We start from the raw sequence: 24,023 nt of genomic DNA on the forward strand, positions 1-24,023 counted from the left end.
ATATATCTTGTTATCATTATCATTATCATTATTATCATTATTATCATTATCATTATTATCATTATTATTATTATTATTATTATTATTATTATTATTATTATTATTATCATTATTATTATTATCATTATCATTATTATTGTTATTATTATTATTATTATTATTATCATTATTATTATTATTATTATTATTATTATTATTATTATTATTATTATTATTATTATTATTATCATTATTATTAATATTATTATTATTATTGTCATAATCATTATCATTATCATTATTATCATTATAATTATCATTATTACCATTATCATTATTATTATTATTATTATTATTATTATTATTATTATTATTATTATTATTATTATTATTATTATTATTATCATCATTATTATTATTATCATCATTATTACTAAATTATTATTATCATCATCATTGAATTTTCAGTAGAATATAAAGATGTTTTGGAAAGAGGTAAATAACGTGCGTAAGACAGGAGAACAAATGGAGAGGTAATAAGTAGTGATTAAGTGAGTGATGGAGTGATATTTTGAAGGTTTGTTGAATGCGTTTCATGATAGAATGGCAGATATAGATTGTTTTGGTGTGGGTGATGTGCGAAGTGAGAGGGTCAGGGAGAATGGTTTTTAAACAGAGAAGAAGTAATGAAAGCTTTGCGGAAGATGAAAGCCGGCAAGTCGGCGGGTTTGGATGGTATTGCAGTGGAATTTCTTTTGTATGATAAAGAGGTGACTGAGTTGTTGATTGGTTGGTAAATATATTCATTGTATATATGGATCATGATGAAGTGCCTGAGGATTGGAGGAATGCATGCATAGTGCCGTTGTGCAAAGGCAAAAGGGATAAAGGTGTGTTCAAATTACAGAGGAATAAGTTTGTTGAGTATTCCTGGGAAATTATATGGGAGGGTATCGATTGAGAGGGCAAAAGCATGTGCAGAGCATCAGATTGGGGAAGAGCAGTGTGGTTTCAGAAGCGGTAGAGGATGTGGGATCAGGTGTTTGCTTTGAAGAATGCATGTGAGAAATACTTAGAAAAACTGATGGATTTGTATGTAGCATTTATGGATCTGGAGAAGGAATATGATAGGATGGATAGAGATGCTTTGTGGAAGATTTTAAGAGTATAGTGTGGGAGGTAAGTTGCTAGAAGTATCGAAAAGTTTTTACCAACGATGTAACGCATGTGTACGAATAGGAAGAGAGGAAAGTGATTGGTTCCCAGTGAAAGGAGGTTAGCGGCAGCGGTGCGGAATATCTGCATGGCTGTTTAATTTGTTTATGGATGGTTTGGTTAGGGAGGTGACTGCAAGAATTTTGGAAAGAGGGGCAAGTATGCAGTATGTTGTGAATGAGAAAGCTTGGGAAGTGAGTCCTTTGTTGTTCGCTGATGATACAGCGCTGGTGGCTGATTCGGGTGAGAATCTGCAGAGGTTGGTGACTGAGTTTGGTAAAGTGCGTGAAAGAAGAAAGTTGAGAGTAAATGTGAATGAGTGCAAGATTATTAGGTTCAGTAGGGTTGAAGGACAAGTTAATTGGGATGTACGTTTGAATGAAGAAAAAATGGAGGAGGTGAAATGTTTTAATATCGGAAGTGAGTCACAGGATGGGAGAGAGAGCGAAGGTTCTGGGAGCGTTGAAGAATATGTGGAGGGCCAGAACGTTATCTCGGAGAGCAAGAATGGGTATGTTTAAAGGAATAGTGGTTCCAGCAATGTTATAAGGTTGTGAGGCATAGGCTATTGATAGATTTTGCGGAGGAGGGTGGATCTATTGGAAATGAAATTTTTGAAGACAATATGTGGTGTGAGGTGGTTTGATCAAGCAAGTGATGAAAGGGTAAGAGAGATGTGTGGTAATAAAAATAATGTGGTTGAAAGAGCAGAGGAGGGTGTGTTGAAATGAATTGGACACATGCAGAGAATTCGTGAGGAAAGATTGACAAAGAGAATATATCTGTCAGAGGTGGAGGAAGAAAGAGAAGCGGGAGACTAAATTGGAGGTGGAAGGATTGAGTGAAAAAGATTTTGAGCGACCGGGGCCTGAGCATACAGGAGGGTTAAAGGCGCGCAAGGAATAGAGTGAATTGGAACGATGTGGTATACCGGGGTCGACATGCTGTAAATTAATTGAACCAGGGCATGTGAAGCGTCTGGGGTAAACCATGGAAAGGTCTGTGGGGCCTGGATGTGGAGAGGGAGTTCTAGTTTCGGTGCATTACACTTGACAGCTAAAGAGTGAATGTGAACGAATGTGGATTTTTTTCTCTGTTCCTGGCGCTGCCTCGCTGGAAGTGGGGAGGCGAGAGAGAGAGAGAGAGAGAGAGAGAGAGAGAGAGAGAGAGAGAGAGAGAGAGAGAGAGAGAGAGAGAGAGAGAGAGAAAATGCTATTTCGCGTGCGGTGGGTAGGGACGAAAATGGATGAAGGCAGCAAGTATATATATATATATATATATATATATATATATATATATATATATATATATATATATATATATATATATATATATATATATATATATATATATATATATATATACTTGCATTTATGGATCTGGAAAAGGCATATGATAGAGCTGATAGAGATGCTCTGTGGAAGGTATTAAGAATATATGGTGTGGGAGGCAAGTGGTTAGAAGCACTGAAAAGTTTTTATCGAGGATATAAGGCATGTGTACGTGTAGGAAGAGAGGAAAGTGATTGGTTCTCAGTGAATGTAGGTCTGCGGCAGGGGTGTGTGATGTCTCCATGGTTGTTTAATTTGTTTATGGATGGGGTTGTTAGGGAGGTGAATGCAAGAGTTTTTGAAAGAGGGGCAAGTATGAAGTCTATTTTGGATGAGAGAGCTTGGGAAGTGAGTCAGTAGTTCTTCGCTGATGATACGGCGCTGGTGGCTGATTCACGTGAGAAACTGCAGAAGCTGGTGTCTGAGTTTGGTAAAGTGTGTGAAAGAAGAAAGTTAAGAGTAAATGTGAATAAGAGCAAGGTTATTAGGTACAGTAGGGTTGAGGGTCAAGTCAATTGGGAGGTAAGTTTGAATGGAGAAAAACTGGAGAAAGTAAAGTGTTTTAGATATCTGGGCGTGGATCTGGCAGCGGATGGAACCATGGAAGCGGAAGAGAATCATAGGGTGGGGGAGGGGGCGAAAATCCTGGGAACCTTGAAGAATGTGTGGAAGTCGAGAACATTATCTCGGAAAGCAAAAATGGGTATGTTTGAAGGAATAGTGGTTCCAACAATGTTGTATGGTTGCGAGGCGTTAGCTATGGATAGAGTTGTGCGAATGAGGGTGGATGTGCTGGAAATGAGATGTTTGAGGACAATGTGTGATGTGAGGTGGTTTGATCGAGTAAGTAACGTAAGGGTAAGAGAGATGTGTGGAAATAAAACGAGCGTGGTTGAGAGAGCAGAAGAGGGTGTTTTTGAAATGGTTTCGGCACATGGAGAGAATGAGTGAGGAAAGATTGACCAGGAGGATATATGTGTCGGAGGTGGAGGGAACGAGGAGAAGAGGGAGACCAAATTGGAGGTGGAAAGACGGAGTGAAAAAGATTTTGTGTAATCGGGGGCTGAACATGCAGGAGGGTGAAAGGAAGGCAAGGAATAGAGTGAATTGGATCGATGTGGTATACCGGGGTTGACGTGCTGTCAGTGGATTGAATCAGGGCATGTGAAGCGTCTGGGGTAAACCATGGAAAGCTGTGTAGGTATGTATATTTGCGTGTGTGGACGTGTATGTATATACACGTGTATGGGGGTGGGTTGGGCCATTTCTTTCGTCTGTTTCCTTGCGCTACCTCGCAAACGCGGGAGACAGCGAAAAAGCAAAAAAAAGAAAGAGAAAAAAAAAAATATATATATATATATATATATATATATATATATATATATATATATATATATATATATATATATATATATATATATATATATATATATATATATATATATATATATATATATATATATATATATATATATAAATATATATATATACATATATATATATATATATATATATATATATATATATATATATATATGTATATATATATATATATATATATATATATATATATATATATATATATATATATATATATATATATATATATATATATATATATATATATATATATATATATATACATATATATATATATATATATATATATATATATATATATATATATATATATATATATATATATATATATATATATATATTTATTTATTTATTTATCTATTTATTTTGCTTTGTCGCTGTCTCCCGCGTTTGCGAGGTAGCGCAAGGAAACAGACGAGAAAATTGGCCCAACCCACCCCAATACACATGTATATACATACACGTCCACACATGCAAATATACATATCTATACATCTCAATGTACACATATACATACACATACAGACACATACATATATACCCATCCACACAATTCACAATGTCTGCCTTTATTCATTTCAATCGCCACCTCGCCACACATGGAATACCATACCCATCCCCCCTCATGTGTGCGAGGTAGCGCTAGGAAAAAACAGCAAAGGCCCCATTAGTTCACACTCAGTCTCTAGCTGTCAGGCAATAATGCCCGAAACCACAGCTCCCTTTCCACATCCAGGCCCCAAACAACTTTCCATGGTTTACCCCAGACACTTTACATGCCCTGATTCAATCCACTGACAGCACGTCAACCCCGGTATACCACATCGATCCAATTTACTCTATTCCTTGCCCGCCTTTCACCCTCTTCCATGTTCAGGTCCCGATCACTCAAAATCTTTTTCACTCCATCTTTCCACCTCCATTTTGGTCTCCCACTTTTCCTCGTTCCCTCCACCTCCGACACATATATCCTCTTGATCAATCTTTCCTCACTCATTCTCTCCAGGTGTCGAAACCATTTCAAAACACCCTCTTCTGCTCTCTCATCCACGCTCTTTTTATTTCCACACATCTCTCTTACCCTTACATTACTTACTCTATCAAACCACCTCACACCACACATAGTCCTCAAACATCTCATTTCCAGCACATCCATCCTCCTGCGCACAACTCTATTCATAGCCCACGCCTCGCAACCATACAACATTGTTGGAACCACTATTCCTTCAAACATACCCATTTCTGCTTTTCGAGATAATGTTCTCGACTTCCACATATTCTTCAAGGCTCCCAGGATTTTCGCCCCCTCCCCAACCCTATGATTCACTTCCACTTCCATGGTTCCATCCGCTGCCAGATCCACTCCCAGATATCTTAATCACTTCACTTACTCCAGTTTTTCTCCATTCAAACTTACCTCCCAATTGACTTGACCCTCAACCCTACTGTACCTAATAACCTTGCTCGTATTCACATTTACTCTTAACTTTCTTCTTTCACACACTTTACCAAACTCAGTCACCAGCTTCTGCAATTTCTCACATGAATCAGCCACCAGCTCTGTATCATCAGCGAACAACAACTGACTCACTTCCCAAGCTCTCTCATCGACAAAAGACTTCAAACTTGCCCATCTTTCCAAAGCTCTTGCATTCACCTCCCTAACAACCCCCTCCATAAACAAATTAAACAACCATGGAGACATCACACACACCTGCCGCAAACCTACATTCACTAAGAACCAATCACTTTCCTCTCTTCCTACACGTACACATGCCTTACATCCTCGATAAAAACTTTTCACTGCTTCTAACAACTTGCCTCCCACACCATATATTCTTAATACCTTCCACAGAGCTTCTCTATAAACTCTACCATATGCCTTCTCCAGATCCATAAATGCTAAATACAAATCCATTAGCTTTTCTAAGTATTTCTCACATATTTTCATCAGAGCAAACACCTGATCGACACATCCTCTACCACTTCTGAAACTACACTGCTCTTCCCCAATCTGATACTCTATACATGCCTTCACCCTCTCAATCAATACCCTCCCACATAATTTACCAGGAATACTCAACAAACTTATACCTCTGTAATTTGAGCACTCACTCTTATCCCCTTTGCCTTTGTACAATGGCACTATGCAGGCATTCGCCAATCCTCAGACACCTCACCATGAGTCATACATACATTTAATAACCTTACCAACCCATCAACAACACAGTCACCCCATTTTTTAATAGATTCCACTGCAGTACCATCCAAACCTGCTGCCTTGCCGGCTTTCATCTTCCGCAAAGCTTTTACTACCTCTTCTCTGTTTACCAAATCATTTTCACTAACCATCTCACTTTGCACACCACCTCGACCAAAACACCCTATATCTGCCACTCTATCATCAAACACATTCAACAAACCTTCAAGATACTCACTCCATCTCCTTCTCACATCACCACTACTTGTTATCACCTCTCCATTAGCGCCCTTCACTGAAGTTCCCATTTGCTCCCTTGTCTTACGCACTTTATTTACCTCCTTCCAGAACATCTTTTTATTCTCCCTAAAATATAATGATACTCTCTCACCCCAACTCTCATTTGCCCTCTTTTTCACCTCTTGCACCTTTCTCTTGACCTCCTGTCTCTTTCTTTTATACATCTCCCACTCAATTGCATTTTTCCCTGCAAAAATCGTCCAAATGCCTCTCTCTTCTCTTTCACTAATACTCTTACTTCTTCATCCCACCACTCACTACCCTTTCTAATCAACCCACCTCCCACTCTTCTCATGCCACAAGCATCTTTTGCGCACTCAATCACTGATTCCCTAAATACATACCATTCCTCCCCCACTCTCCTTACTTCCATTGTTCTCACCTTTTTCCATTCTGTACTCAGTCTCTCCTGGTACTTCCTCACACAAGTCTCCCTCCAAGCTCACTTACTCTCACCACCCTCTTCCCCCTAACATTGACTCCTCTTTTCTGAAAACCCATACAAATATTCACCTTAGCCTCCACACGATATTGATCAGACATCCCTCCAGTTGCACCTCTCAGCACATTAACATCCAAAAGTCTCTCTTTCGTGCGCCTGTCAATTAACACGTAATCCAATAACGCTCTCTGGCCATCTCTCCTACTTACATACGTGTACTTATGTATATCTCGCTTTTTAAACCAGGTATTCCCAATCACCAGTCCTTTTTTAGCACATAAATCTACAAGCTCTTCACCATTTCCATTTACAACACTGAACACCCCATGTATACTAATTATTCCCTCAAATGCCACATTACTCACCTTTGCATTCAAATCACCCATCACTATAACCCGGTCTTGTGCCTCAAAACCACTAACACATGCATTCAGCTTCTCCCAAAACACTTGCCTCTCATGATCTTTCTTCTCATGCCCAGGTGGATATGCACCAATAATCACCCATCTCTCTCAAACAACTTTCAGTTTTACCTATATTAATTTAGAATTTACTTTCCTACATTCTATCACATACTCCCACAACTCTTGTTTCAGGAGTAGTGCTACTCCTTCCCTTGCTCTTGTCCTCTCACTAACCCCTGACTTTACTCCCAAGACATTCCCAATCCACTCTTCCCCTTTACCCTTGAGCTTCGTTTCACTCAGAGCCAAAACATCCAGGTTCCTTTCCTCAAATATATTACCTATCTCTCCTTTTTTCACATCTTGGTTACATCCACACACATTTAGGCACCCCAATCTGAGTCTACGAGGAGGATGAGCACTCCCCGCGTGACTCCTTCTGTTTCCCATTTTTAGAAAGTTAAAATACAAGGAGGGGAGGATTTCTGACCCCACGCTCCCGTCCCCTCTAGTCGCCTATTACGACACGTGAGGAATGCGTGGGAAGTATTCTTTCACCCCTATCCCCAGGGATGATATATAAATATATATATATATATATATATATATATATATATATATATATATATATATATATATATATATATATATATATATATATATATATATATATATATATATGTACAGAGCATCAGATTGGGGAAGAGCAGTGCGGTTTCAGAAGTGGTAGAGGATGTGTGGATCAGGTGTTTGCTTTGAAGAATGTATGTGAGAAATACTTAGAAAAGCAAATGGATTTGTATGTAGCATTTATGGATCTGGAGAAGGCATATGATAGAGTTGATAGAGATGCTCTGTGGAAGGTATTAAGAATATATGGTGTTGGAGGCAAGTTGTTAGAAGCAGTGAAAAGTTTTTATCGAGGATGTAAGGCATGTGTACGTGTAGGAAGAGAGGAAAGTGATTGGTTCTCAGTGAATGTAGGTTTGCGGCAGGGGTGTGTGATGTCTCCATGGTTGTTTAATTTGTTTATGGATGGGGTTGTAAGGGAGGTAAATGCAAGAGTCCTGGAAAGAGGGGCAAGTATGAAGTCTGTTGGGGATGAGAGAGCTTGGGAAGTGAGTCAGTTGTTGTTCGCTGATGATACAGCGCTGGTGGCTGATTCATGTGAGAAACTGCAGAAGCTGGTGACTGAGTTTGGTAAAGTGTGTGGAAGAAGAAAGTTGAGAGTAAATGTGAATAAGAGCAAGGTTATTAGGTACAGTAGGGGTGAGGGTCAAGTCAATTGGGAGGTGAGTTTGAATGGAGAAAAACTGGAGGAAGTGAAGTGTTTTAGATATCTGGGAGTGGATCTGTCAGCGGATGGAACCATGGAAGCGGAAGTGGATCATAGGGTGGGGGAGGGGGCGAAAACTTTGGGAGCCTTGAAAAATGTGTGGAAGTCGAGAACATTATCTCGGAAAGCAAAAATGGGTATGTTTGAGGGAATAGTGGTTCCAACAATGTTGTATGGTTGCGAGGCGTGGGCTATGGATAGAGATGTGCGCAGGAGGATGGATGTGCTGGAAATGAGATGTTTGAGGACAATGTGTGGTGTGAGGTGGTTTGATCGAGTAAGTAACGTAAGGGTAAGAGAGATGTGTGGAAATAAAAAGAGCGTGGTTGAGAGAGCAGAAGAGGGTGTTTTGAAATGGTTTGGGCACATGGAGAGAATGAGTGAGGAGAGATTGACCAAGAGGATATATGTGTCGGAGGTGGAGGGAACGAGGAGAAGAGGGAGACCAAATTGGAGGTGGAAAGATGGAGTGAAAAAGATTTTGTGTGATCGGGGCCTGAACATGCAGGAGGGTGAAAGGAGGGCAAGGAATAGAGTGAATTGGAGTCATGTGGTATACAGGGGTTGACGTGCTGTCAGTGGATTGAATCAAGGCATGTGAAGCGTCTGGGGTAAACCATGGAAAGCTGTGTAGGTATGTATATTTGCGTGTGTGGACGTGTGTATGTACATGTGTATGGGGGGGGGGTTGGGCCATTTCTTTCGTCTGTTTCCTTGCGCTACCTCGCAAACGCGGAAGACAGCGACAAACAATAAAAAAAAAAAAAAAAAAAAAAAAAAAAAAAAATATATATATATATATATATATATATATATATAAATATATATATATATATATATATATATATATGTATATATATATAGGAAGAGCAGTGTAGTTTCAGAAGTGGTAGAGGATGTGTCGATCAGGTGTTTGTTCTGAAGAATGTATGTGAGAAATACTTAGAAAAGCTAATGGATTTGTATTTAGCATTTATGGATCTGGAGAAGGCATATGGTAGAGTTTATAGAGAAGCTCTGTGGAAGGTATTGAGAATATATGGTGTGGGAGGCAAGTTGTTAGAAGCAGTGAGAAGTTTTTATCGAGTATGTAAGGCATGTGTACGTGTAGGAAGAGAGGAAAGTGATTGGTTCTTAGTGAATGTAGGATTGCGGCAGGTGTGTGTGATGTCTCCATGGTTGTTTAATTTGTTTATGGATGGGGTTGTTAGGGAGGTGAATGCAAGAGCTTTGGAAAGATGGGTAAGTTTGAAGTCTGTTGTGGATGAGAGAGCTTGTATATATATATATATATATATATATATATATATATATATATATATATATATATATATATATATATATATATATATATATATATATATATATATATATATATATATATATATATATATATATATATATACATGCCTTGATTCAATCCACTGAAGCACGTCAACCCCGGTATACCACATCGATCCAATTCACTCTATTCCTTGCCCACCTTTCACCCTCATGCATGTTCAGGCCCCGATCACTCAAAATCTTTTTCACTCATCTTTCCACCTCGAATTTGGTCTCCCACTTCTCCTCGTTCCCTCCACCTCCGACACATATATATCCTCTTGGTCAATCTTTCCTCACTCATTCTCTCCATGTGCCCAAACCATTTCAAAACACCCTCTTCTGCTCTCTCAACCACGCTCTTTTTATTACACACATCTCTCTTACCCTTACATTACTTACTCGATCAAACAACCTCACACCACACATTGTCCTCAAACATCTCATTTGCAGCACATCCACCCTCCTGCGCACAACTCTATCCATAGCCCACGCCTCGCAACCATACAACATTGTTGGAACCATTATTCCTTCAAACATACCCATTTTTGCTTTCCAAGATAATGTTCTCGACTTCCAAACATTCTTCAAGGCTCCCAGGATTTTCGCCCCCTCCCCCACCCTATGATTCACTTCCGCTTCCATGGTTCCATCCGCTGCCAGATCCACTCCCAGATATCTAAAACACTTTACTTCCTCCAGTTTTTCTCCATTCAAACTTACTTCCCAATTGACTTGACCCTCAGCCCTACTGTACCTAATAACCTTGCTCTTATTCACATTTACTCTTAACTTTCTTCTTTCACATACTTTACCAAACTCAGTCACCAGCTTCTGCAGTTTCTCACATGAATCAGCCACCAGCGCTGTATAATTAGCGAACAACAACTGACTCACTTCCCAAGCTCTCTCATCCACAACAGACTTCATACTTGCCCCTCTTTCCAAAACTCTTGCATTCACCTCCCTAACAACCCCATCCATAAACAAATTAAACAACCATGGAGACATCATATACCCCTGCCGCAAACCTACATTCACTGAGAACCAATCACTTTCCTCTCTTCCTACACATGCATATATATATATATATGTATATATATATATATATATATATATATATATATATATATATATATATATATATATATATATATATATATATATATATATATATATATATATATATGTATATATATATATATATATATATATATATATATATATATATATATATATATATATATATATATATATATATATATATATATATATATATATATATATATATATATATATATATATATATATATATATATATATATATATATATACATATATATATATATATATATATATATATATATATATATATATATATATATATATATATATATATATATATATATATATATATATATATATCTGTGTATGTGTATGTATGTATACGTTGAAATGTATATGTATGTATATTTGCGAGTGTGGGTGTTTCTGTACATTCATGTGTATGGAAAGGATCACAATTTTTGACGTGATCAAGTATATTCCAATAAGTCCACGGGGAAACTGAAACACGATAAGTTCGCAAGTGCACTTTCGTGTAGTAATCACATCATCAGGAGAGATACAACAAAGAAATACAACGAAGAGACAGAGTTAGGTCGCTATTTGGTAAGCAAGTGATTGTCTAAGACAGACAAAGAGCGTATTATAAACCTATCATGTGGAAAGGAAAGGGTATTGTTTACAAATTTTATCATCAATAAAGCCATCCAATTAGTATAAATCTTCACTAATATTGAGGTTATAATTCCTTGTGCATTTAATAATAGAAGATTCAATGATATTTCTCTTGGAAGTGGAGTTTGAGTTAATAACTTTGATTGCTTACTCCAGTCAATCAATGATCATAGTTTTTAGAGTGATTAAACAAGGCACATAAACCAAATTTTCCAGCAAGACATAGTGAGTTCAGTAGGCTCCATCACATATAATTTTTCCACATAATAAGTTTATGATACGCTCGTTGTCTGTCTTGGACAATTACTTGTATACCAAAAGGCTTCCTAGCTACGTATCTTCGGTGTACATCAACTGACTTATATTTCTTTCTTGTATCTCCCCTGATGATGTGATTATTACACGAAAGTACAATTGGGAACTTATCGTGTTTCATTTTCCCCGTGGACTCATAGGAATACATGTATATGTGGGTTGGTTGGGCCTTTCCTCGTATGTTTCCTTGCGCTATCTTGATAACGCAGGAGACGGTGGTTAAATATTATAAGAAATGAGATATTATTATTATTATTATAATTATCATTATTATCATTATCATTATTATTATCATTATTATTATTATCATTATGATTATTATTATCATCATTATTATTATTATTATCATTATCATCATTACAATCAATACTATTAATATCACGAAAAGTATTGCAACGGAAGTAGCCCAGTCTTGTTTACAACTAACCCAAATGTAAAAGAAGTAGCCCAAAAAGTAGCAAGTAACGGATTAAGCATTTCAGGAGTGTGTAGCCTGCATAAGTAGCCCATTCCGCTACATTTCTCCCAATCTAGCAACCCTGCTCTGATGTGTTAATGCACGAAAGCGCTCAGGATCTCTTGGTTCCTTTTCCATGTGGTTTTTATCAGCGCTTATATATATATATATATATATATATATATATATATCATACAAACTCCCGACAGCCAGGATCGAACCCGGGACCCTTGTGTAACAGGCGGGAATACTACTAGGCTATGGGCCTGGCTAATAAGAAATAACTATTCGAATACTATGTACTCGAATACCCTTCGTAGCACGTTGGTGAGCAACGGGGTCTACACCGGTCATTTCCCAACAGGCACACATACCCAGCAGATAGCATTTCACCGAACTTAACTGTATAACGCGGAGGTATATGAATACTAACAAAGTGCATAGGAACACGCACCTTCAGGTAAATTGTTTTGGTAAACAGAGGAGTGGTAGTGAAACCTTTGCGGAAGATGAAAGCCGGCAGGGCGGCTGGTTTAAATGGTATTGCAGTGGAATTTATTAAAAAAAAAAGTGTGAATCTGTTGTTGATTCGTTGGTAAGGTTATTCAGTGCATGTATGGATCATGGTGAATTGCCTGAGGATTGGCGGAATGCATGCATAGTGATATTGTACAAAGGCAAAGGGGATAAAGGTGTGTTCAAATTACAGAGGCATAAGTTTTCCTGGGAAATTATATGGGAGGGTGTTGACTGAGAGGGCAAAGGCATGAACAGAGCATCAATTGGGGAAGAGCAGTGTGGTTTTAGAAGTGGTAGAGGATGTGTGAAACAGGTGTTTTCTTTCAAGAATGTATGTGAGAAAAACTTTGAGAAACATATGGATTTGTGTGTAGCATTTATAGAACTGGTGAAGGCATATGATAGGGTTGATAGAGATGCTTTGTGGACGATTATATAGTCTTGGAGGTAAGTTGCTAGAAGCAATTAAAAGTTTTTACCAAGAATGTAAGTTATGTGTACGAGTAGGAAGAGAGGAGAGTAATTGGTTTCCAGTGAATGTCGGTTTGCGGCAGGGATGCGTTTAATTTGTTTATGGATGGATTAGTTAGGGAGGTGAATGCAAGAATTTTGGAGAGAGGGGCAAATATGCAATCTGTTGTGGATGAGAGGGCTCGGGAAGTGAGTCACTTGTCATGTGTGGCGGGGTGGTGACAGGAATGGATGAAAACAGCAAGTATGAATATGTACATGTGTATATATGTATATATCTATGTATGAATATGTATGTATAAGTTGATATGTACCGGTATGTATATGCGCGTGTGTGGGCGTTTATGTATACACATGTGTCTGTGGGAGGGTTGGGCCATTCTTTTGTCTATTTCCTTGCGCAACCTTCCTAACCAAGGGGACAGCGACTAAGTATGATCAATAAAAAACTCAAGGAAGTGAGGTGTTTTAGATATCTGGAAGTGGATTTATCTGCGGACGGAACCATGGAAGCGGAAGTGAGTCACAGGATGGGGAAGCAGGCAAAGGTTCCTTGAGCTTTGAAGGATATGTTGAAGGCCACAACGTTATCTCGGAGAGCAAAAATGGATATGTTTGAAGGAATAGTGGTTCCAACAATGTTACATGGTTGCGAGGCGTAAGCTATAGATAGGGTTGTGCAGAGGAGTGGCGGACGTGTTGGAAATGAGATGTTTGAGAACAATATGTGGTGTGAGGTGGTTTGATCGAGTAAGTAATGAAAGGGTAAGAGAGATGTGTGGCGATAAAAAGAGTGTGATTGAGAGAGCAGAAGAGGGTGTATCTATATGGTTTGGTCACATGGAGGGAATGAGAGACGAAAGATTGACAAAGGGGATATAATAGTCAGAGGTGGAGGGAACGAGGAGAAGTGGTAAATCGAAATTGGAGGTGGAAGGAGAGAGTGAAAAAAGATTTTGAGCGATCGGGGCCCGATCATATAGGAGGGTGAAAGGTGTCTGGGGTAAACTATGGAAAGTTGTGTGGGGCCTGGCTGTGGAAAGGGAAATGTGGTTTCGGGGCATTACACATGACGGCTAGAGACTGAGTGTGAACGAATGTGGCCTTTGTTGTCTTTTCCTAGGCTACCTCGCGCACGTGCGGGGGTAAGGGTGTCATTTCATGTGTAGCAGAGTGGCGACGGGAATGAATAAAGGCAGCAAGCACGAATTATGTACATGTGTATATATGTATTTGTCTGTGTATGTATATGTAGGTATATATCTGTATATATATATATATATATATATATATATATATATATATATATATATATATATATATATATATATTTTTTTTTTTTCAAACTATTCGCCATTTCCCGCGTTAGCGAGGTAGCGTTAAGAACAGAGGACTGGGCCTTTTTTGGAATATCCTCACCTGGCCCCCTCTGTTCCTTCTTTTGGAAAATTAAAAAAAAAAAACGAGAGGGGAGGATTTCCAGCCCCCCGCTCCCTCCCCTTTTAGTCGCCTCTACGACACGCAGGGAATACGTGGGAAGTATTCTTTCTCCCCTATCCCCAGGGATATATATATATATATATATATATATATATATATATATATATATATATATATATATATATATATATATATATATATATATATATATTTATATATATATATATATATATATATATATATATATATATATATATATATATATATATATATATATATATATATATATATATATATATATATATATATATATATATATATATATATATATATATATATATATATATATATATTATCCCTGGGGATAGGGGAGAAAGAATACTTCCCACGTATTCCCTGCGTGTCGTAGGAGGCGACTAAAAGGGAAGGGAGCGGGGGGCTGGAAATCCTCCCCTCTCATGTTTTTTTTTTTTTTTTCTCCAAAAGAAGGAACAGAGAAGGGGGCCAGGTGAGGATATTCCCTCAAAGGCCCAGTCCTCTGTTCTTAACGCTACCTCGCAATCGCGGGAAATGGCGAATAGTATGAAAAAAAAAAAAATATATATATATATATATATATATATATATATATATATATATATATATATATATATATATATATATATATATATATATATATATATATATATATATATATATATATATATATATATATATGTGTGTGTATACGTTGAAATATATAGGTATATATGTGTGCGTGTGTGGACGTGCATGTATATACATATGTATGCGGGTGGGTTGGGTCATTCTTTCGTCTGTTTCCTTTCACTACCTCGCTAACGCGGGAGACAGTGACACAGTATAATGAAATATATATATATATATATATATATATATATATATATATATATATTTCTTTTTTTTTTTTTTGCCGTTGTCTCCCGCGTTTGCGAGGTAGCGCAAGGAAACAGACGAAAGAAATAGCCCAACCCACACCCATACACATGTATATACATACGTCCACACACCCAAATATACATACCTACACAGCTTTCCATGGTTTACCCCAGACGCTTAACATGCCCTGATTCAATCCACTGACAGCACGTCAACCTCGGTATACCACATCGATCCAATTCATTCTATTCCTTGCCCTCCTTTCACCCTACTGCATGTTCAGGCCCCGATCACACAAAATCTTTTTCACTCCATCTTTCCACCTCCACTTTGGTCTCCCACTTCTTCTCGTTCCCTCCACCACCGACACATATATCCTCTTGGTCAATCTTTCCTAACTCATTCTCTCCATGTGCCCAAACCATTTCAAAACACCCTCTTCTGCTCTCTCAACCACGCTCTTTTTATTTCCACACATCTCTCTTACCCTTACGTTACTTACTCGATCAAACCACCTCACACCACACATTGTCCTCAAACATCTCATTTCCAGCACATCCATCCTCCTGCGCACAACTCTATTCATAGCCGACGCCTCGCAACCAAAAAACATTGTTGGAACCACTATTCCTTCAAACATACCCATCAGTATTAGTGAAAGAGAAGAGAGAGGCATTTGGACGATTTTTGCAGGGAAAAAATGAAATTGAGTGCGAGATGTATAAAAGAAAGAGACAGGAGGTCAAGAGAAAGGTGCAAGAGGTGAAAAAAAGGGCAAATGAGAGTTGAGGTGAGAGAGTATCATTAAATTTTAGGGAGAATAATAAGATGTTCTGGAAGGAGGTAAATAAAGTGCGTAAGACAAGGGAGCAAATGGGAACTTCAGTGAAAGGCGCAAATGGGGAGGTGATAACAAGTAGTGGTGATGTGAGAAGGAGATGGAGTGAGTATTTTGAAGGTTTGTTGAATGTGTTTGATGGTAGAGTGGCACATATAGGGTGTTTTGGTCGAGGTGGTGTGCAAAGTGAGAGGGTTAGGGAAAATGATTTGGTAAACAGAGAAGAGGTAGTAAAAGCTTTGCGGAAGATGAAAGCCGGCAAGGCAGCAGGTTTGGATGGTATTGCAGTGGAAGTTATTAAAAAAGGGGGTGACTGTATTGTTGACTGGTTGGGAAGGTTATTTAATGTATGTATGACTCATGGTGAGGTGCCTGAGGATTGGCGGAATGCGTGCATAGTGCCATTGTACAAAGGCAAAGGGGATAAGAATGAGTGCTCAAATTACAGAGGTATAAGTTTGTTGAGTATTCCTGGTAAATTATATGGGAGGATATTGATTGAGAGGGTGAAGGCATGTACAGAGCATCAGATTGGGGAAGAGCAGTGTGGTTTCAGAAGTGGTAGATGATGTGTGGATCAGGTGTTTGCTTTGAAGAATGTATGTGAGAAATACTTAGAAAAGCAAATGGATTTTTATGTAGCATTTATGGATCTGGTGAAGGGATATGATAGAGTTGATAGAGATGCTCTGTGGAAGGTATTAAGAATATATGGTGTGGGAGGCAAGTGGTTAGAAGCAGTGAAAAGTTTTTATCGAGGATGTAAGGCATGTGTACGTGTAGGAAGAGAGGAAAGTGGTTGGTTCTCAGTGAAAGTAGGTTTGCGGCAGGTGTGTGTCATGTCTCCATGGTTGTTTATTTTGTTTATGGATGGGGTTGTTAGGGAGGTGATTGCAAGAGTTTTGGAAAGAGGGGCAAGTATGAAGTCTGTTGGGGAGGAGAGAGCTTGGGAAGTGAGTCAGTTGTTGTTCGTTGATGATACAGCGCTGTTGGCTGATTCATGTAAGAAACTGCAGAAGCTGGTGACTGAGTTTGGTAAAGTGTATGAAAGAAGAAAGTTAAGAGTAAATGTGAATAAGAGCAAGGTTATTAGGTATAGTAGGGTTGAGGGTCAAGTCAATTGGGAGGTGAGTTTGAATGAAGAAAAACTGGAGTAAGTGAAGTGTTTTAGATATCTGGGAGTGGATCTGGCAGCGGATGGAACCATGGAAGCGGAAGTGGATCATAGGGTGGGGGAGGGGGCGAAAATTCTGGGAGCCTTGAAGAATGTGTGGAAGTCGAGAACATTATCTCGGAAAGCAAAAGTGTGTATGTTTGTAGGAATAGTGGTTCCAACAATGTTTTATGGTTGCGAGGCGTGGGCTATGGATATAGTTGTGCGCAGGAGGATGGATGTGCTGGAAATGAGATGTTTGAGGACAATGTGTGGTGTGAGGTGGTTTGATCGAGTAAGTAACGTAAGGGTAAGAGAGATGTGTGGAAATAAAAAGAGCGTGGTTGAGAGTGCAGAAGAGGGTGTTTTGAAATGATTCGGGCACATGCAGAGAATGAGTGAGGAAAGATTGACCAAGAGAATATATGTGTCGGAGGTGGAGGGAACGAGGAGAAGAGGGAAACCAAATAGGAGGTGGAAAGATGGAGTGAAAAAGATTTTGTGTGATCGGGGCCTGAACATGCAGGAGGGTGAAAGGAGGGCAAGGAATAGAGTGAATTGGAGCGATGTGGTATACCGGGGTTGACGAGCTGTCAGTGGATTGAATCAAGGCATGTGAAGCGTCTGGGGTAAACCATGGAAAGCTGTGTAGGTTTGTATATTTGCGTGTGTGGACGTATGTATATACATGTGTATGGGGGTGGGTTGGGCCATTTCTTTCGTCTGTTTCCTTGCGCTACCTCGCAAACGCGGGTGACAGCGACAACGCAAAAAAAAAAAAAAAAATATATATATATATATATATATATATATATATATATATATATATTTTTTTTTTTTTTTTTTTTTTTATACTTTGTCGCTGTCTCCCGCGTTTGCGAGGTAGCGCAAGGAAACAGACGAAAGAAAATGGCCCAACCCCCCCCCCCCATACACATGTACATACACACGTCCACACACGCAAATATACATACCTACACAGCTTTCCATGGTTTACCCCAGACGCTTCACATGCCCTGATTGAATCCACTGACAGCACGTCAACCCCTGTATACCACATGACTCCAATTCACTCTATTCCTTGCCCTCCTTTCACCCTCCTGCATGTTCAGGCCCCGATCACACAAAATCTTTTTCACTCCATCTTTCCACCTCCAATTTGGTCTCCCTCTTCTCCTCGTTCCCTCCACCTCCGACACATATATCCTCTTGGTCAATCTCTCCTCACTCATTCTCTCCATGTGCCCAAACCATTTCAAAACACCCTCTTCTGCTCTCTCAACCACGCTCTTTTTATTTCCACACATCTCTCTTACCCTTACGTTACTTACTCGATCAAACCACCTCACACCACACATTGTCCTCAAACATCTCATTTCCAGCACATCCATCCTCCTGCGCACATCTCTATCCATAGCCCACGCCTCGCAACCATACAACATTGTTGGAACCACTATTCCCTCAAACATACCCATTTTCGCTTTCCGAGATAATGTTCTCGACTTCCACACATTTTTCAAGGCTCCCAAAATTTTCGCCCCCTCCCCACCCTATGATCCACTTCCGCTTCCATGGTTCCATCCGCTGACAGATCCACTCCCAGATATCTAAAACACTTCACTTCCTCCAGTTTTTCTCCATTCAAACTCACCTCCCAATTGACTTGACCCTCACCCCTACTGTACCTAATAACCTTGCTCTTATTCACATTTACTCTCAACTTTCTTCTTCCACACACTTTACCAAACTCAGTCACCAGCTTCTGCAGTTTCTCACATGAATCAGCCACCAGCGCTGTATCATCAGCGAACAACAACTGACTCACTTCCCAAGCTCTCTCATCCCCAACAGACTTCATACTTGCCCCTCTTTCCAGGACTCTTGCATTTACCTCCCTTACAACCCCATCCATAAACAAATTAAACAACCATGGAGACATCACACACCCCTGCCGCAAACCTACATTCACTGAGAACCAATCACTTTCCTCTCTTCCTACACGTACACATGCCTTACATCCTCGATAAAAACTTTTCACTGCTTCTAACAACTTGCCTCCCACACCATATATTCTTAATACCTTCCACAGAGCATCTCTATCAACTCTATCATATGCCTTCTCCAGATCCATAAATGCTACATACAAATCCATTTGCTTTTCTAAGTATTTCTCACATACATTCTTCAAAGCAAACACCTGATCCACACATCCTCTACCACTTCTGAAACCGCACTGCTCTTCCCCAATCTGATGCTCTGTACATGCCTTCACCCTCTCAATCAATACCCTCCCATATAATTTACCAGGAATACTCAACAAACTTATACCTCTGTAATTTGAGCACTCACTCTTATCCCCTTTGCCTTTGTACAATGGCACTATGCACGCATTCCGCCAATCCTCAGGCACCTCACCATGAGTCATACATACATTAAATAACCTTACCAACCAGTCAACAATACAGTCACCCCCTTTTTTAATAAATTCCACTGCAATACCATCCAAACCTGCTGCCTTGCCGGCTTTCATCTTCCGCAAAGCTTTTACTACCTCTTCTCTGTTTACCAAATCATTTTCCCTAACCCTCTCACTTTGCACACCACCTCGACCAAAACACCCTATATCTGCCACTCTGTCATCAGACACATTCAACAAACCTTCAAAATACTCATTCCATCTCCTTCTCACATCACCGCTACTTGTTATCACCTCCCCATTTGCGCCCTTCACTGAAGTTCCCATTTGCTCCCTTGTCTTACGCACCCTATTTACCTCCTTCCAGAACATCTTTTTATTCTCCCTAAAATTTACTGATAGTCTCTCACCCCAACTCTCATTTGCCCTTTTTTTCACCTCTTGCACCTTTCTCTTGACCTCCTGTCTCCTTCTTTTATACATCTCCCACTCAATTGCATTTTTTCCCTGCAAAAATCGTCCAAATGCCTCTCTCTTCTCTTTCACTAATACTCTTACTTCTTCATCCCACCACTCACTACCCTTTCTAAACAGCCCACCTCCCACTCTTCTCATGCCACAAGCATCTTTTGCGCAATCCATCACTGATTCCCTAAATACATCCCATTCCTCCCCCACTCCCCTTACTTCCATTGTTCTCACCTTTTTCCATTCTGTACACAGTCTCTCCTGGTACTTCCCCACACAGGTCTCCTTCCCAAGCTCACTTACTCTCACCACCTTCTTCACCCCAACATTCACTCCTCTTTTCTGAAAACCCATACTAATCTTCACCTTAGCCTCCACAAGATAATGATCAGACATCTCTCCAGTTGCACCTCTCAGCACATTAACATCCAAAAGTCTCTCTTTCGCGCGCCTGTCAATTAACACGTAATCCAATAACGCTCTCTGGCCATCTCTCCTACTTACATAAGTATACTTATGTATATCTCGCTTTTTAAACCAGGTATTCCCAATCATCAGTCCTTTTTCAGCACATAAATCTACAAGCTCTTCACCATTTCCATTTACAACACTGAACACCCCATGCATACCAATTATTCCCTCAACTGCCACATTACTCACCTTTGCATTCAAATCACCCATCACTATAACCCGGTCTCGTGCATCAAAACCGCTAACACACTCATTTAGCTGCTCCCAAAACACTTGCCTCTCATGATCTTTCTTCTCATGCCCAGGTGCATATGCACCAATAATCACCCACCTCTCTCCATCGACTTTCAGTTTTACCCATATTAATCGAGAATTTACTTTCTTGCATTCTATCACATACTCCCACAACTCCTGTTTCAGGAGTATTGCTACTCCTTCCCTTGCTCTTGTCCTCTCACTAACCCCTGACTTCACTCCCCAGACATTTCCAAACCACTCTTCCCCTTTACCCTTGAGCTTCGTTTCACTCAGAGCCAAAACATCCAGGTTCCTTTCCTCAAACATACTACCTATTTCTCCTTTTTTCACATCTTGGTTACATCCACACACATTTAGGCATCCCACTCTGAGCCTTCGAGGAGGATGATCACTCCCCGCGTGACTCCTTCTTCTGTTTCCCATTTTAGAAAGTTAATACAAGGAGGGGAGGATTTCCGGCCCCCCGCTCCCGTCCACTCTAGTCGCTTTCTACGACACGCGAGGAATACGTGGGAAGTATACTATTCGCCATTTCCCGCGATAGCGAGGTAGCGTTAAGAACAGAGGATTGGGCCTTTTTTGGAATATCCTCACCTGGCCCCCTCTGTTCCTTCTTTTGGAAAATATTTTTTTTTTTTTTTTTTTTTTTTTTATACTTTGTCGCTGTCTCCCGCGTTTGCGAGGTAGCGCAAGGAAACAGACGAAAGAAATGGCCCAACCCCCCCCCCCCATACACATGTACATACACACGTCCACACACGCAAATATACATACCTACACAGCTTTCCATGGTTTACCCCAGACGCTTCACATGCCTTGATTCAATCCACTGACAGCACGTCAACCCCTGTATACCACATCGCTCCAATTCACTCTATTCCTTGCCCTCCTTTCACCCTCCTGCATGTTCAGGCCCCGATCACACAAAATCTTTTTCACTCCATCTTTCCACCTCCAATTTGGTCTCCCTCTTCTCCTTGTTCCCTCCACCTCCGACACATATATCCTCTTGGTCAATCTTTCCTCACTCATTCTCTCCATGTGCCCAAACCATTTCAAAACACCCTCTTCTGCTCTCTCAACCACGCTCTTTTTATTTCCACACATCTCTCTTACCCTTACGTTACTTACTCGATCAAACCACCTCACACCACACATTGTCCTCAAACATCTCATTTCCAGCACATCCATCCTCCTGCGCACAACTCTATCCATAGCCCACGCCTCGCAACCATACAACATTGTTGGAACCACTATTCCTTCAAACATACCCATTTTTGCTTTCCGAGATAATGTTCTCGACTTCCACACATTTTTCAAGGCTCCCAAAATTTTCGCCCCCTCCCCCACCCTATGATCCACTTCCGCTTCCATGGTTCCATCCGCTGCCAGATCCACTCCCAGATATCTAAAACACTTCACTTCCTCCAGTTTTTCTCCATTCAAACTCACCTCCCAATTGACTTGACCCTCAACCCTACTGTACCTAATAACCTTGCTCTTATTCATATATATATATATATATATATATATATATATATATATATATATATATATATATATATATATATATATATATATATATAAATTCCTAAATGGGGAAACAGAAGAAGGAGTCACGCGGGGAGGGCTAATCCTCCTCGAAGGCTCAGATTGGGGTGTCTAAATGTGTGTGGATGTAACCAAGATGAGAAAAAAGGAGAGATAGGTTGTATGTTTAAGTAAAGGAACCTGGATGTTTTGGCTCTGAGTGAAACGAAGCTCGAGGGTAAAGGGGAAGAGTGGTTTGGGAATGTCTTGGGAGTAAAATCAGGGGTTAGTGAGAGGACAAGAGCAAGGGAAGGAGTACCACTACTCCTGAAACAGGAGTGGTGGGAGTATGTGATAGAGTATAAGAAAGTAAACTCTAGATTGATATGGGTAAAACTGAAAGTTGATGGAGAGAGATGGGTGATTATTTGTGCATATGCACCTGGGCATGATAAGAAAGATCATGAGAGGCAAGTGTTTTCGGAGCAGCTGAGTGAGTGTGTTAGTAGTTATGATGCACGAGACCGGGTTATAGTAATGGGTGATTTGAATGCAAAGGTGAGTAATGTGGCAGTTGAGGGAATAATTGATGTACATGGGGTGTTCAGTGTTGTAAATGGAAATGGTGAAGAGCTTGTAGATTTATGTGCTGAAAAAGGACTGGTGATCGGGAATACCTGGTTTAAAAAGAGACATATACATAAGTATACGTATGTAAGTAGGAGAGATGGCAAGAGAGCGTTATTCGATTACGTGTTAATTGATAGGCGCGCGAAATAGAGAGACTTTTGGATGCTAATGTGCTGAGACGTGCAACTGGAGAGATGTCTCATCCTTATCTTGTGCAGGCGAAGGTGAAGATTTGTAGAGGTTTTCAGAAAAGAAGTGAGAATATTGGGGTGAAAAGAGTGGTGAGAGTAGGTGAGCTTGGGAAGCAGACTTGTGTGAGGAAGTACCTGGAGAGACTGAGTAGAGAATGGAGAAAGGTGAGAACTAAGGACGTAAAGGGAGTGGGGGAGGAATGGGATGTATTTAGGGAAGAAGTGATGGCTTACGCAAAGGATGCTTGTGGCATGAGAAGCGTTGGAGGTGGGTTGATTAGAAAGGGTAGTGAGTGGTGGGATGAAGAGGTAAGATTAT

General features: G+C 39.7%; 1 protein-coding gene across 1 annotated transcript in view; it reads left to right on the top strand.

Moving 5' to 3' along the window:
* LOC139746244 (uncharacterized) overlaps nucleotides 1–24,023 on the top strand; it is a 1,225,703-nt gene that overhangs the window by 916,109 nt on the left and 285,571 nt on the right. The gene's annotated exons all lie outside the window — the stretch shown is intronic.

Source organism: Panulirus ornatus, chromosome 64 (genome assembly GCF_036320965.1).
Source record: "Panulirus ornatus isolate Po-2019 chromosome 64, ASM3632096v1, whole genome shotgun sequence".
NCBI classification, from domain to species: Eukaryota; Metazoa; Arthropoda; class Malacostraca; order Decapoda; family Palinuridae; genus Panulirus; species Panulirus ornatus.